Raw genomic sequence first — 13,911 nt, forward strand, 5'->3', positions numbered from 1 at the left:
TCAGTCTGGCACAAAGGAGATGGAACTGCCAATCAATAGTGTGATTTGTTCTCAACTTTCCACCTGGCTCCTTTGGTGCGATTGTTGACACAGCCATGGTTGTCCTAGTGTTGGGTGGTTAACAGACATACTAGCCCAGCACCTCCTTTCCCACCTTCCTTGCTGAGACCTTGACTTTGTCTCCTAGAAACAGCTCCTTTTAACCCAATGGACAAGGAAGTGGATTGAAAACTGTTAAGAAAAAAAGAGTACATTTTAATGGAAAAATGAGGTATTTTCCATTGTGGTAAAATGTCTTTTTTTCAATCATAAAATTGCTCAAAAGAGGAAGCAAAAAGAGGAACATATATTCATTTTTTTAAACTTGAGTTCATAAAATGATTTCTTGAGAAAGCTACCAGCCATCTATTTCGAAGAATGATGACTTCTTTTCGACATCCAAATACTGTATCATTTCCAGAGTGTAGTTATGTTTCATAACAATCTGAATTCATAAATATGACTATAGAAGAAGAACTAGTAGTCCAGGCAGAGGTTCAACATGACAATATATGAAGAGGGGGAGGGGTAGGAGAGAATACGGGAGGAGAGATAATATATATTTGTGTATGTGACTATTCAAATGACAAGGTCAGAGACTGTAAAAAGTAAGATAAGATCTCTCCTTTTGTAGTCAGTTAACTAATACCAGAAGGGTTTTGTTTTAGCAGGTAAACATGGTGTTTCTTACTAAGCCCTTAGTCTTGAACTGTGTATGGATGCTCATGTTGGGGCATATCCGTGCACCAGGATAGAATCATACTTGTTACACAGAAAGACCCTCTGTGTTCCCAATAATTCCTAGCTGGGGAACCACTTGACTTCAGATTATAAATCTCAGCTGTTCCATGCAGAAGGGAGAGCTAGGCTTTGGGCTACAAAATGTTGAAAACCACAGCACAGAAGCCACCTACAGCACCCAACCACCAGCTTGCCAGGAAGATAGTAGAGAAAACAGAAAGGAGGCAGATGTGGTTGTTGCCCAGTTGGAAACTATGGCCTAACAAGACTTCAAGTTAGGTAAGCGGTAGGGGTGTGGGGGGTGTTTGCTATGTTCTCTTTGAAGTTCTGTTCTGACCCTCCCAGACCTGACTGGAGACCATTTTCTTTCTGTGCTCACCATCCCGTCTGACAGTAACTATGGCAGTGTCAAACAATAGCACCACGGCCGTCTGAGCATCTTCCTTCCCTACCTGAGCTTTCCTGCCTGGCAGATTTCACCCTCTTTTCCTTAATAGATTCTTCTCTGCGTGTGACTCTAAAGAAAGGGGAGCTGAGGTTTCTAGGGTGTTCATGGTAAGGAAACAGATTGGGGCATCCTTTAAAAAGCTGGGAATGACCATAAATAGCATTAGGAATCCACTCATGGGTGGGTTGTTCCTGATGGTGGTTCTCCAGGTCCATGTGTGGGGAAGTCCAAAGGAGGGCCAACTCATCAGATGTTGTAAAGGTCAGCTTGCTCTAACAATGAACTGGGGTCAGTAACATAGATTGAGTCCTTTCTATGTGCTAATGTCCTTTTCACTATCTTATTAGATACAAACAACATTTCAGTGAAGATATTGTTACCCAAATACTATAAACAGGATGAAAGCAGGAACCTGGGTTCATTTGTATGTGCCGAGCACTTGGTACATTTGCTTTGAGAATGACTTAATTTTTATCCATACAGATGAAGAAGCAGAAGTTTAGTGAGATTAAACAGTCTGTTAAATTTGCCCAGCTAGATACTGGCAGAACAGGGAATCAGGCTTTGTGCCGTGTGAAGGTTTTAGGCTGTGTGGGCGGGTTGTGTGCCCCAGAATCCCCTTCCCCATGTGGTTCTAGGCAGGGATTGGCACAAGAGAAGTTTGCAGGAGATTGGGAAGGTGAAAGGGAAGTGGCTGCCATTATGATTTGGGGGTGAATGTGCCAGGCACCTCTGCAGCTCACCTGTGCCATAACTGATCTGCAGTTTCATCTTATGGGTGTGGGACAACATCTGGTTCCAGAGCTTCTCCAGGTCCCAGCAGAGGTCTTCTTGTAGGTTCTGGGTATTCTGGGCTAGGAACCTCATGCAGCTTTGTGACACAGGGCACTAGCTTCTTCTGTAGGTTATCTATAATGTTGAGGTTGGAAGTAATAGGAGTGAGACATGGGCTCGAGGTTGTCCTTCGTCTCCCTGGTTCATGTTCAGTTCATTTTCCTATTGCTTTCTCTGCTGACCCGTAGTGACTTCAGGGCCCCTTTCAGATGCAGAAGCCTCCAACAGACTTCTTCACCAGATTCCCCACTTATGTCTGGTCTGGTGCCTATAATCAACCCTTTATTTCAAGTGATGTATGGGGGTTCAGCTTCCCCCCATCAAACTGTAGGTGTTACTTTCTCTCAGACTCCAGCTGTCTGGTAGGCTGCATTCATGAGGATAGTATGGGGAGAGAAGACAGGCTGGTTTCAGTGGGATTTGAACCCTTTGCCCCTGGGAAGCTAAGGACTTCCTCAATCAGATGCTCAGAGAACAAAGTTGGGGGGTGTACTCCATGCAAAACAGAAGGCTGAGAAGTCATTTCAATGTTTTCATTTGCTGTAGCAGTTTGCAGGGCTAGTTACTACGTAAATAATTCTGTTTGTAAGATAGGTTAAAAATACATTGACAGAAAATATTTCCAGGGCCATCTGTGAAGGATGCAAAAAGGACAATTTTCTGATTTTCTAATCAATGCTTTTCAATATCATCATAATGGTCTGCATTTACACACCAAATGTCCGTGTAAGGAAGGCAAACATGTTCCCTATTACTACCTGGATGAAACATCTGGAGGGATGGTATTTTTCCATTTTTCCTTCATTTGGTGTCATATAGACCTAGGCATCAACACGTGTCTTTTTTCCACCATTCTTTTTTTTTTTTTTTTTTTTAAATCGTATGATTGTATTTTTCAGAGGGGCTTTTTCTGGAAAACAATTTTGCAAGGTGCAAGTTATTCAGATGAAGTGTTGAAATCTTGGCTGCAGGGAAAGCTAAGCATAATCAACCAACACTTACTTCAACCCCAAGTGCAGCACTTCTGAGGTTTACCCTTTGCCATGAGCACGTTCCTTTTGCCGTCTGTCTGCATACTACGCATGCTGGGACTTTCCTGGGCTTCTCTACCTTCTGCTTTTGGGGTAATATTGGTTTAACCACCAGAGGAACAACATTAGAAAGATCTGAATTTCTTATATGGGAGCAAGAGAAGCTTTATATAGCTCCTTGCTTCCCTGTTCTTCCAGGAGCCTTTTCTGGCTCCTTAAAGACCCCTTCCTTAGACCCCAGACTCCCTGCATCTCTATGCTCTCTCCCTGCTGTATGTACATTGTCTGTTTAGGGTGAGAAAATATGCCCATATCTTGGTCCTTCCTTGTTCTTTGTGGAATAGGATGGCCAGATAAAATACAGGGTGCTCTGTTAAATTTGAATTTCAATGACACAATTAAATAATTGTTAGTATGGGTAGGGCTTGGGACATATTTATACCAGGACAAATTTTGTTGTATAGATGAAATTTACATTTAATGAGACATCCTGAATTTTATTGCTTAATCTGCAACCTTAGCACGGATGCTTTCTGCATCCCAAATGCCCTAAGGCTTCCACTTTCCAAATCCTGCACATGGACAGGACTTCTAATAGTAAGCCAAGCTCTGGACAGTTTACTAGCTTCTCCTTGAGTAGTGTATCTGCTTTCTAGCCTTTGGATGAGCTCCTCAATTCTGCCACAAACACAAAATAGTAATTTAGCATAGGGAATATAGTCAATAACACTGCAACAATTTTGTAGAGTGATACACGGTAATTAAACTTACGTAGTGAACATTTCCTAATGTATGGAAGTGAGATCTGCAACCCCCAAACCATGGGGAATTATGGTTTGTCATCTATGCAAACTATGTTGTTCATATGTTGTGTGAACACATGAGTGACAGTTGTTTTATGTTGTGTTGTATGAAACTAATGTATGTTGACTATACTACAATTAGCAAAATAAAAACACTCATAGGGCATTTGATAATAAACCTTATTTTCCGGTTTTGGCTGCAGAGCTGAAGAGTTTGAAACATCCTGAAAGTTTGAACTCTCTCTCCATTACACAGCTTTTCTTCTGTTTCCTTCCTCTTCTTTTCAAAGCTGCCAGTGCTCTTTTCTTACAAAAGTAATGGCCTGTCTTCAAATCTGAACTTGCCTAACATTTGTGCCTCCAGATTTTACAACTCAGAAATGGCCATCTGACCATGGTTGGCATTCCTAGACTGGAGTGTAGATTCTTGTTACCCAGGTCACACATGTAGATGGAGAATCATGAATCACTTGGGAAATCAAAGTACTGGGAGGAAGGTATGGACTAAGATATAAAGACTTTTTTTTCCCCTAAAGATTTTATTTATTTATTTGACAGAGAGATCACAAGTAGGCAGAGAGGCAGGCAGAGAGAGAGAGGAGGAAGCAGGCTCCCTGCTGAGCAGAGAGCCCGATGCAGGGCTCAATGCAGGGCCTGATCCCAGGACCCAGAGATCATGACCTGCGCCAAAGGCGAGGCTTTAACCCACTGAGCCACCTAGGCACCCCTAAGATATAAAGGCTTTTTAAAATCAGTTTGAAAATAACATTTACCAGGCTTTTGCAGATTCTAAAATTAACACATGTTCATTGCAGAAAAAAAAAAGCAAACATATGAAAGCATAAAGAACAAAATAATGGGGCGCCTGGGTGGCTCAGTGGGTTAAAGCCTCTGCCTTCAGCTCAGGTCATGATCCCAGGGTCCTGAGATCAAGCCCCACATCGGGCTCTCTGCTCATTGGGAGCCTGCTTCCCTTCCTCTCTCTTTCTGCCTGCCTCTCTGCCTACTTGTGATCTCTGTCTTCAAATAAATAAAATCTTTTAAAAAAAGAACAAAATAAAAAAAATCATTCATAATCCTGAAAAACAGAGGTAGCCAGATTTAATATTTTTTGTGTAGATTTCAAAAATTTTTCTACAAATATGTGTATTGTTTGGACGACAGTAGAATGCCACATAAAAATACTTGATAAGTTTTTGTTGTTGTTTTTATCTAATAGTGGATTGTGGACAGTTTTTTTCCATGTCAACTTTACTTGCACATCAATAATTCTCTATGGTGTTGGGGGTACAGATGTCATTCAAGTAAGAAGTGAAAGCTTTGAGGCTTTCTTCCAGGGAAATATATACAATACCCAGAGAAGTTGGGATAAAATTTCAGATTCTCAGAATGGATCTGTAGATCCCATAGGTGAAGAGGCTCTGTTCTAAAACATCACAACTGATTTTCATTAGTATCCATATATGAGTTTTGAGTAAGAATCCTCCCAGTAAGAATTTATTTGCCAATGAGACAATTAGACATTTGCTACTTTGGGACCTCAGGTACCAAGTTCCTTTGCTTTTGTTTTTGTTTTCCTGGAATCTAGGTGCAGGCCAGGGTAAATAGGAACCTTGAGCAAACTTGCAGATCGCTCTCCTGTTTATGTGTCAGGTCTGACGATTGTTGAGCTGATGGTCTTCCCTTGGTTATGAGCCAACAGCAGTCATGAGCCAGAACCCTTGTCTGGATTTCACAAGAACTTTGTCACAAGGCTTGCATTTCCGGTAGGAAAGCTGAATTTGCCAGTGTACATGCTGTGAGTAAGACTAATCCTCTGCTCTCAGCAGAAGACTTTTGCTGAAGATAAAAGTTAATTCTGGGTGGAAATACAAAATTAATTAGTTCCTGAATGCTAATCTTTTAGAGATTTTTCTTCTACAGGTCACTTCCAGTCTATTTCTACAGTTAGAAAGGAGGTGAGGCAGCTAGGGAATGTGGAGGAAGGTGTCGTCCTCTCAAGGAGGATGGTTTGGGCCCACTCTCCCCCTGCATGTCTGGCCTGGGCCAGGACTGTGTGGGTGTCCACAGGGTTGTTCAAATATTACTATGTTCACTACAGTGATTATGGGCGTTATTTATTGTGACCTATTACATGCTGGCTATTGGGCTAGGTGCTTTACCTAAATTACTTTAAGTTCTGACTACTTTGAAAAGTAAGTACAATTTTTCTCTTTTGCGGAAGAGGCAGTGCCATTGAGTAGCTAAGAGCATGGACTCTGGCACTCTACAGTCTGCTTTCATATTTGTTGCCTTGTGATTTTGGGAAAGTTACTTTGCCCCCTTGTACCTCATTTCTTCCAAACAGGGGATTAGAGAAGTATACGGCCAGGTTGGTCAGACTCTGTATTCTACACAGACTACAGGGGTTCAAAAGTCAAAGGGATGTTCTCCTTGTTCTTAAACATGCGAGAATATTTTCTGCAAATAGAACAACATCCAAGTGTGATGGAAATTGCGTGAAATAGGACAGCCTATGTTCTTTTCATTAGGTCATATTGCTTTTTGTTTCTAGAAATATATACTTGGTAAAGTAGCTGGAAGTATAGACTTCTGTAGTCTCTGGCCCCATGTTAACCCCTGACCACATCTGAAACTAAAAACTGGTATGTGGGACCTGATATCTGTGATATGCTTGGACAATTGGAGTTTGGATAGGAATCTAATATCTCATTTGTGAGTCCTATTTTCCTCAAATGTCCTCATACCCAACCACCTCTGGAGAAATAGGATTTTCTCGAAGGAGCCAGGGAGACAGTCCTGCTGGGAGCCAGAGGAGGGGGAGACTCTATGGCAGCTGAAGACACGAGCAGAAGTGGCTCTCAGATTCTCCATCCCTTATTTCACAGCTGAAGCCACTGTGTAGCCATGAAGCCTTTAGAGTTCATGGGGTTCCAAAGGGCAGAAGCTGTTCACATCCTGAGGGCTCCATGTCACTCCTGATTCCACCACATAAATGTTGGTACAAATGGTAGCTTTTCCAAAGATCTGGTGACTCTTGCCACCATGGGGCTGGCTGTAGAGTCATTGGTACAGACTCATGAACTCTGGTAAAAGTAGTTATAGGCCACATTCATTCTATAAACAGGCACTGAAAGTCAACTGTGCATTGGGCACTGGTGTCTAATAGGCAGGTGTGAGGCAGCCTTGTCTCAAAGAGCCCATATCTAGATGGACCGAGGGAGCTAGAGCTCAGATACAGGGTTACCAGATAGCCCAGCCCAAGAGGAGCTGGTCACAGGGAAAGATAATTCCCTCTGGGGTTTCTCTGCCTCATTGAATAAGGCTAGATTTGGGATGAGAACACAAGAACCCGATTTCCATAAAACCCATTTCTGTACGGTTTGGAATCATATTGCATTTAACAGTAGTCATTCATCTACATGTACTGATTGGAGAAAATATGAGTAAGGAATAAGACAGAGTTCCTGGCCTCAATTGCTACCCAGGATGCTTTTATTATAGTTCTTCAAGTGATGGCTTGAGAGTTAGCTAGGTAGCCAGGAGAGCCTACTGCCTGAGTCAGTCCTTGGCTACATTGTACAGTTATTTGATTCCTCCCCCAGCCGTCCGTCCTCTCTATAGCACCCGTTGTCACCCTCATTAGCCATTTTCTCCCCCTTGCCTCACCCTCTCTTTGCAACTTGTTATTTCCAAGACTTTCAGTGATGCGGGGAGTGCTATGAAGGAGAGGGGCTCAGGGTGATGGGGATGTGACAGCGGGGGACTTCTTAGGACCCAGAAGCCCCCGGAATGCAGGGAAGAGTTTTCTTCTAGCGTGATGTCTAGAACTGTGGCAGGAGACTAAAGGAGATATTTGGGGACAAATTTTGCTTAGTGCTTCCCCCAAATGTATAGTATGTAAGTGGCTGCCTACTTTTCCCTAAATTAGTTGGGCTTTGATTTGAGTCGGGGACAAAATCATGCTGTACAGTTTCTGTTTAGGCTCTTAATATTTTTTGGCCATGTTTGGATGAACTTATCATGTCTGGGTCCAGACAGACCTCTTCTTTCCCTGCATAAGCCCATAGCAGACCTTGCAGATGGGGAACCGTCCTTCTTCGTTTCCCTTCATGAAGAGGGTATGAGGAGAACAAGGCGGGATAGTAATTACAACCATCTGGTCGCTGCTTTATGATCTGGTCAAATTAAGCTTCTTGGGAAACTCTCCGTTGGTTCTCAGTTAATATCTTTCAAATTGTGTTTGCCTTGACATTTGCCCTGGGCCCTTTAGCTTCTCCTTATGCCTTCTGGAGCTATCCCACACATCCAGGGCTCAGCAAGAAGCTCCCTGGGGAGGATGGGATCACTGTTCTGCCAAGGGGAAGACAGTGAGCAGCTCTAAAGGGCTAGGAAGAGGCTACTCAGACATGGGGCAGGAAGAGAATATGGACATTATTTTGACATAAACTTTGGCTTCATTTCACTTGAGAGTTCCATGAGGAGTAACATATCAGTAGTGATCTCCACGGCAACGAGGGGATCTCTCCTGAGTTGGAGACTTGGCTGATAGTTGGGTCAGTAATGGAACCCTGTTGTTTGTGGGAAAGAATTGTTTGATTTACAACACAACTAACCTATCTGCAATAATCCACCCATGAGCTTAAGTCCAAATATTGAAAGATTAGATCTGATATGAGGGAGAAATACGTAAACTAAGAATACCGATTGCTTTCATTCAGCCTGAGGTATTTTGTTTTGTGGTTGTTTGAACAGCTACTAGCTATTTAGGTCACTGTAAAATGATGTGGGGCATAGTGGTGTATATAACATCATCTCCCCCTTCAAAAACCATACAGATCAAGTTGAGAGGTAAAGTGTATGATTAAAACCCTAACAAAAAATTATGAAGAAAATTATGTAGAAAATGAACCATATACTCTGAATAATTAATGAAGATATCTCCTAAAAGAGCATTTTTATGGTTGGCATCATTTTTATTTTATGTTTTATTTTTTTTTAGAGGGAGATGGGAGGAAGGGCATAAGGAGAGGGAGAGGGAGAGAGAGAGAGAAAGAAAGAGAGAGAATCTGAAGCATGTTCCCTGCCCAGCATGGAACCTGATGCAGGGTTCATCTCATGACCCTCAGATCTTGATCTGAGGCGAAACCAAGTTCGCCACTTAACTGACTAAGCTGCCTAGGCACCTCTATGTTTGGTATCATTTTAAAAAATGGCATGTTTATGGTAAGTTTTATTTACTTCTTTGCATTTTAATGTATTTTCCAATGAAAAATTATTTTAAAATTTTAATAATCAACCAACTTTTAAATCAACCCAACTTAAAAATAGGTAAGTAGTTACACACACAGTACTCTATCTAATGCAAAAAGGAGCTGTTTCCAATCCACTGAGAAGGAATAGAATGTCGTGGGCTGATGACACTGGGCAAAGCTCCCATGATGGTCTGAAATAGGTTCTCAAAGGAAGAACAGACAAGAATCATTGGTGGTAAAAAAGGGGTTTGAGGAGGGAAAACTGATGGGCATGGATAGGATTGAGATCTCGGTGTTGTTCTCAAATGACCATAAGTGGCACATACCGTTTTTTCCTCTCTTTCTCTCTTTTTAATTGTTGTATTAAAAAAAGTATCTTTTTAAAACGTGAGCCATGGAAGAAAGAAAGAAAATCTTGAGGGTGGAGGAAAAACAAGCTCAGTTAACATTCTTGTGGGTGAAAAAGTATACAAAAAAAGTCATTTTCCTGGAAGAGGAGATTTTTGAAATGAATTCTCGGTCACACTGAGGTAAATCTCATGAAACTGGCCCTGCCCTGTTAGCAGAACTGACCTCTGAGGAATCACAGATGTAATCATCCCAGGTTGCCCCAGTCTCTGCTTCTTTGCTCCTTTCTAGATTCAGTGTTCTTGAACTTTGATGATAAACATCAGGACCTTTGGAATTCATATAATAAATTTTCTTTCCAGGATTTGGTATGTAGGATTATACCAGTGGCAAGAGGTCAGATGTCTCCTTCAGAGGTTGATGTTAATACAACACCAGGTGTGTTAACCAGGGTTCTTTAAAGAAGTGGAACTGATGGGACATACATGTGTATGTACATCCTATGGGATGTATGTTTATATATAAATTCTTCATTTCTGTATGTAAATACATGCATGAATAATGTTAATGATATATTTACAAAATTTATGTGTATATAAATAATAACAAATAAATAAAATATATATTTACACAAAGAGAAAGTGAGAGAGGAGGACAGAGAGGGACAGAGAAATTTCTCTGAAAGAATTGACTTGTGATTGTTGGGGCTGGCAAGTCTGAAATGTGAAAAGCAGGCTGGCAGGTGGAGGCTCAGAGGAGAGCTGATGTTGCAGTCTTGGGTCTGAAGGAAATGTGGAGGAAATACCTCTTCCTTTTCTGGGAGGCTCAGACGTACCCACCCACATTATGGAGGGTAATCTGCTTTACTCGAAGTTTGCTGATATAAATGTTAGATCCAAAATACACCTGTACAATGACACCTAGACTGATATTTGGTGAAGCAACTGGGCACTATAGTATAGTCTCGCCAGGTTGATACATGAAACAAAACATCACACCAGTCAAGGATAGGTCACTTTTCCTTTCCTGAAGCTGCAGTTCTTTTCATACAGGTCTTTAAAATGCAAGCACCACTTTTCTGATCTTCAGTCTCCAGATGGTAGAGGGGGTATTTTGGGAAGTCATTTCTGCAGCCTCCTCTTCTAGTGATCAAGGCTCTGGTCCACATAACTTCTCCTCCTCTAAAGTCTAGTAGAAAAGTTGGGTAGTTTCCTTTTTTCAGGAGAGTTGGAGTAGGGACCTATCTGTCTTTGTGTTCCACAGATCACAAGAAAGAGCCCAAAGGCTAATGACAGGGCAGCACTGGATTCCATTCCCTATTGTATGGTTAGGTTAGGTCCATTCCATGGCCATCAACGGAGGGAGTGGGCAGAGAATCCTTGGCCAGACATGTCCCTCATGTCCTTTCTTTTCTGTACTTTGTGCTTGGGGCACTTCCATCGCCAACAGACCAATGGATCCAACTCCAGAGGGTGCAAACAAGAAACACCTATGCTGTCCAGCTACCTCACTACCTGGTAAGGCCTGTCCTGGAGCTAGTATACATTGCCAAATGCCATGGTTACCCAGTCATTCTGCAGTAGCAAGCAGAGACTGGTAGGCTTGTTCTCGATTTCTCTACCTTGTACATCTCCCCCTTATCCTTGCCTGCTGTGATTTCAAACTCTTTCCATGGTTAGAGCTTCAGGTGAGTAAGAGACGGAAATGGTTTATTATAGGGACTGGTACTCTATGCACTTGGCTCTGGTGTTTCCTAGGCTTGATGTTTAAGCCCATCAAATTCACTTTCAGACATGAATTTTTTATTGGCTATAAAATATAAATACTAAGTATTTGTTACCCCCTTCCTCATAGTTGCTTTTGATTTTTAATTGACATAATTTTATTCAATATAATAATGCTTATATAATGTTGTTCATTGCTGGGTCAATTAGTTTATTATAATTGTTTCTTTCTACTTTAAAAAAATCAAAGTCAGTGAATAGGGACCTAGTATCTGCCCCAAGGCATTTAGTTTGCTGCACAAATAATACCACTGATATAGACACACACACACACACACACACACACACACACACTCACACATAAGCCCAAGTCACAAAACATTCACACCCATAAGCCTTTAGCTTTAAGAATGAAATGTTTTGTTTGGCAGATTTAGCTCATAAATGTTACTTACATGGTTTGTAAAAGGATGAGAGAGAGAGTACCAAGTTTTACATTTAAATTATGGTAACAGTAGGGGCGCCTGGGTGGCTCAGTGGGTTAAAGCCTCTGCCTTCGACTCAGGTCATGATCTCAGGGTCCTGGGATCGAGCCCCACATCAGGCTCTCTGCTCAGTGGGGAGCCTGCTTCCCTCCTCTCTCTGCCTGTCTCTCTGTCTACTTGTGATTTCTCTCTGTCAAATAAATAAATAAATTCTTTAAAAAAAATAAATAAATTATGGTAACAGTAAAGATTATTTCTTACCAAAGTTCAGAAAAAGATGCAATTGGTTTCCTCTCCTTGTTGTTTATCAAGACTTCCATGACTCCATTTGCTTTCTGAAACAATTTCTCTTAAGGTGGATTCTGATCTACTCCTATATCTTTGTGTTTATTGAATTGACTACAGATTCACTTCCATTACTTGAGCAGCATGATTTTTCCACAACAAACATGACTGAAAGCCAATGAACACACTCCTTTATGGGAAGAAACCCTATTAGTGCTATTGTAGGTGGCACAGTCGATGAACACCCCAGCCAGTGGCCTGCCTCTGGAGGTCTCATTGGAAAGCTTGGCTAGGCTTCCTGGTGGAAATATGTCTAGTGGTCTCCTCTTCTTCTGAGATGTTTTTCATTTCACTAAACCACTGTATGTCTGGGCACAGTGTCCTAACTTCTTGGGAGAGGCCCCCAGAATGGTAGGCAATGTAATCTGTGTGTTGGGAATGAGGTGTGTGGGGAAGCTTTCAAAGTGTCTCTCTACACCAGTTTTTCAGAAAAAAGCATAGTAATTCTCACTTCCTTTGATTTAATGAGCTCCCGACTGAAATGTGGTACCTTATCTCATCTTGGAATAAATATTCCAGAATTAGATGGCTAGTATTTTGGACTCTACCTAAGAAGTGTGAAAATTACTAAGTTGAAGGAACATCTTCAATACTTTTCATTTAACAGAGACAGTTTTGTGTTTATGTGGGTGTATGCTTGTTTATGTGGTGATTAGGCTTTGATCCTTTGGGGTGAAGCTTCAGGCACACCAAATACATACACACACACAGACACACACACAGCTGTGGGATAAAGGAACATACCAGAGTTTATGAGCATTGGGATTTAATTCTGGGAAACTCTGTCTTTTGGCGTCTGCCAGTATATCCTCTGGAATTTATTATGTGCCCACAATGTCTCTCCGACCAGCCCTTCTTTCCTGTTTCCACAGTCACTAGCTTAATTTCATCCCTTGTCATCTCACACCTGTATTATAAAAACAGCTTAATCTCTTGTCTTTCTGGCTCCAATCTTCCCCAATTTCAACTCACATCTTTGACTGATGGACTAAGACTCTAAGACATCACTGTTATCAGGTCACGCTTTCCTCCACCTCTGCTAAAGACCGTCATCACTTACTCCCCCAAACGACGTTGTTGTCCATGCATCATTTTGCCAGGGCCTTGGCAGGAAAGGTCATCCAAGAATGTCTGATCATTAGAATCACCTGGGGAGATTTTTAAATGCAGATTCATGGCTACCTTCTATTGATGGGACTAAGGAAGCCACACTTAAAACACATTTTATTGAGGTATAAATGTACACATAGAAATACACACAAATTGTGACAGCTTGAATATTTGCATCATGAATCTTCCTTTGCAGCCAACACCCAGATCAGGAAATAGAAAGTTAACAGTAAAAAAGGTAGCCACTAGCTTGACTTCTAAAAGGAACCTATATATATATTTTAATTTTATTATTCTATTTTATTTTATTATTTTATTTCTTTTCAGTGTTCTAGAATTCACTGTTTATGCACCACACCCAGTGATCCTATCTATATATACTTTTTTTAAAGCTTCCCAGGTTATTAGCTTGGTTTTAGAGGCCAGTCATTGTTTTATGAGAGTTAATAAGGAACAGCTTGTAGTCTTGAAGTTATTTTCAGGTATATATGTACATATATAAAAATACGTTTTTGCCCAACTAAATAGTAGGCTTCAAAGATCAACAATTCCTCTTTTTATTTATTCTGTGTGTGTTCCGTTTCTATCTCCTACAATATACCATTGAAAAATGTTCCTGTTTTTGTTGATTTATTGAATACCTACTTACGGTGATCATTGCAGATTGTTTCCAAATACAGTATTTGTACACCTATTCTTATGTGTAGTGAATACTTGATTTATGTTTACCAATGGAAATATTTTGTCT

At 41.1% G+C, this 13,911-nt stretch overlaps 1 long non-coding RNA gene across 1 annotated transcript in view; it reads left to right on the forward strand.

Annotated features, from left to right (window-relative positions):
- Positions 1-519: 519 nt before the first annotated feature.
- LOC116876662 overlaps positions 520-13,911 on the forward strand; it is a 35,494-nt gene continuing 22,102 nt past the window's right edge. The window contains exon 1 of the long non-coding RNA XR_004384437.1: positions 520-1,059. This is a non-coding gene — a long non-coding RNA (uncharacterized LOC116876662). The remainder of the gene's footprint in view (positions 1,060-13,911) is intronic.

Source organism: Lontra canadensis, unplaced genomic scaffold, assembly GCF_010015895.1.
Source record: "Lontra canadensis isolate GAN:19392208 unplaced genomic scaffold, GSC_riverotter_1.0 scaffold46, whole genome shotgun sequence".
In the NCBI taxonomy this organism is placed as follows: Eukaryota; Metazoa; Chordata; class Mammalia; order Carnivora; family Mustelidae; genus Lontra; species Lontra canadensis.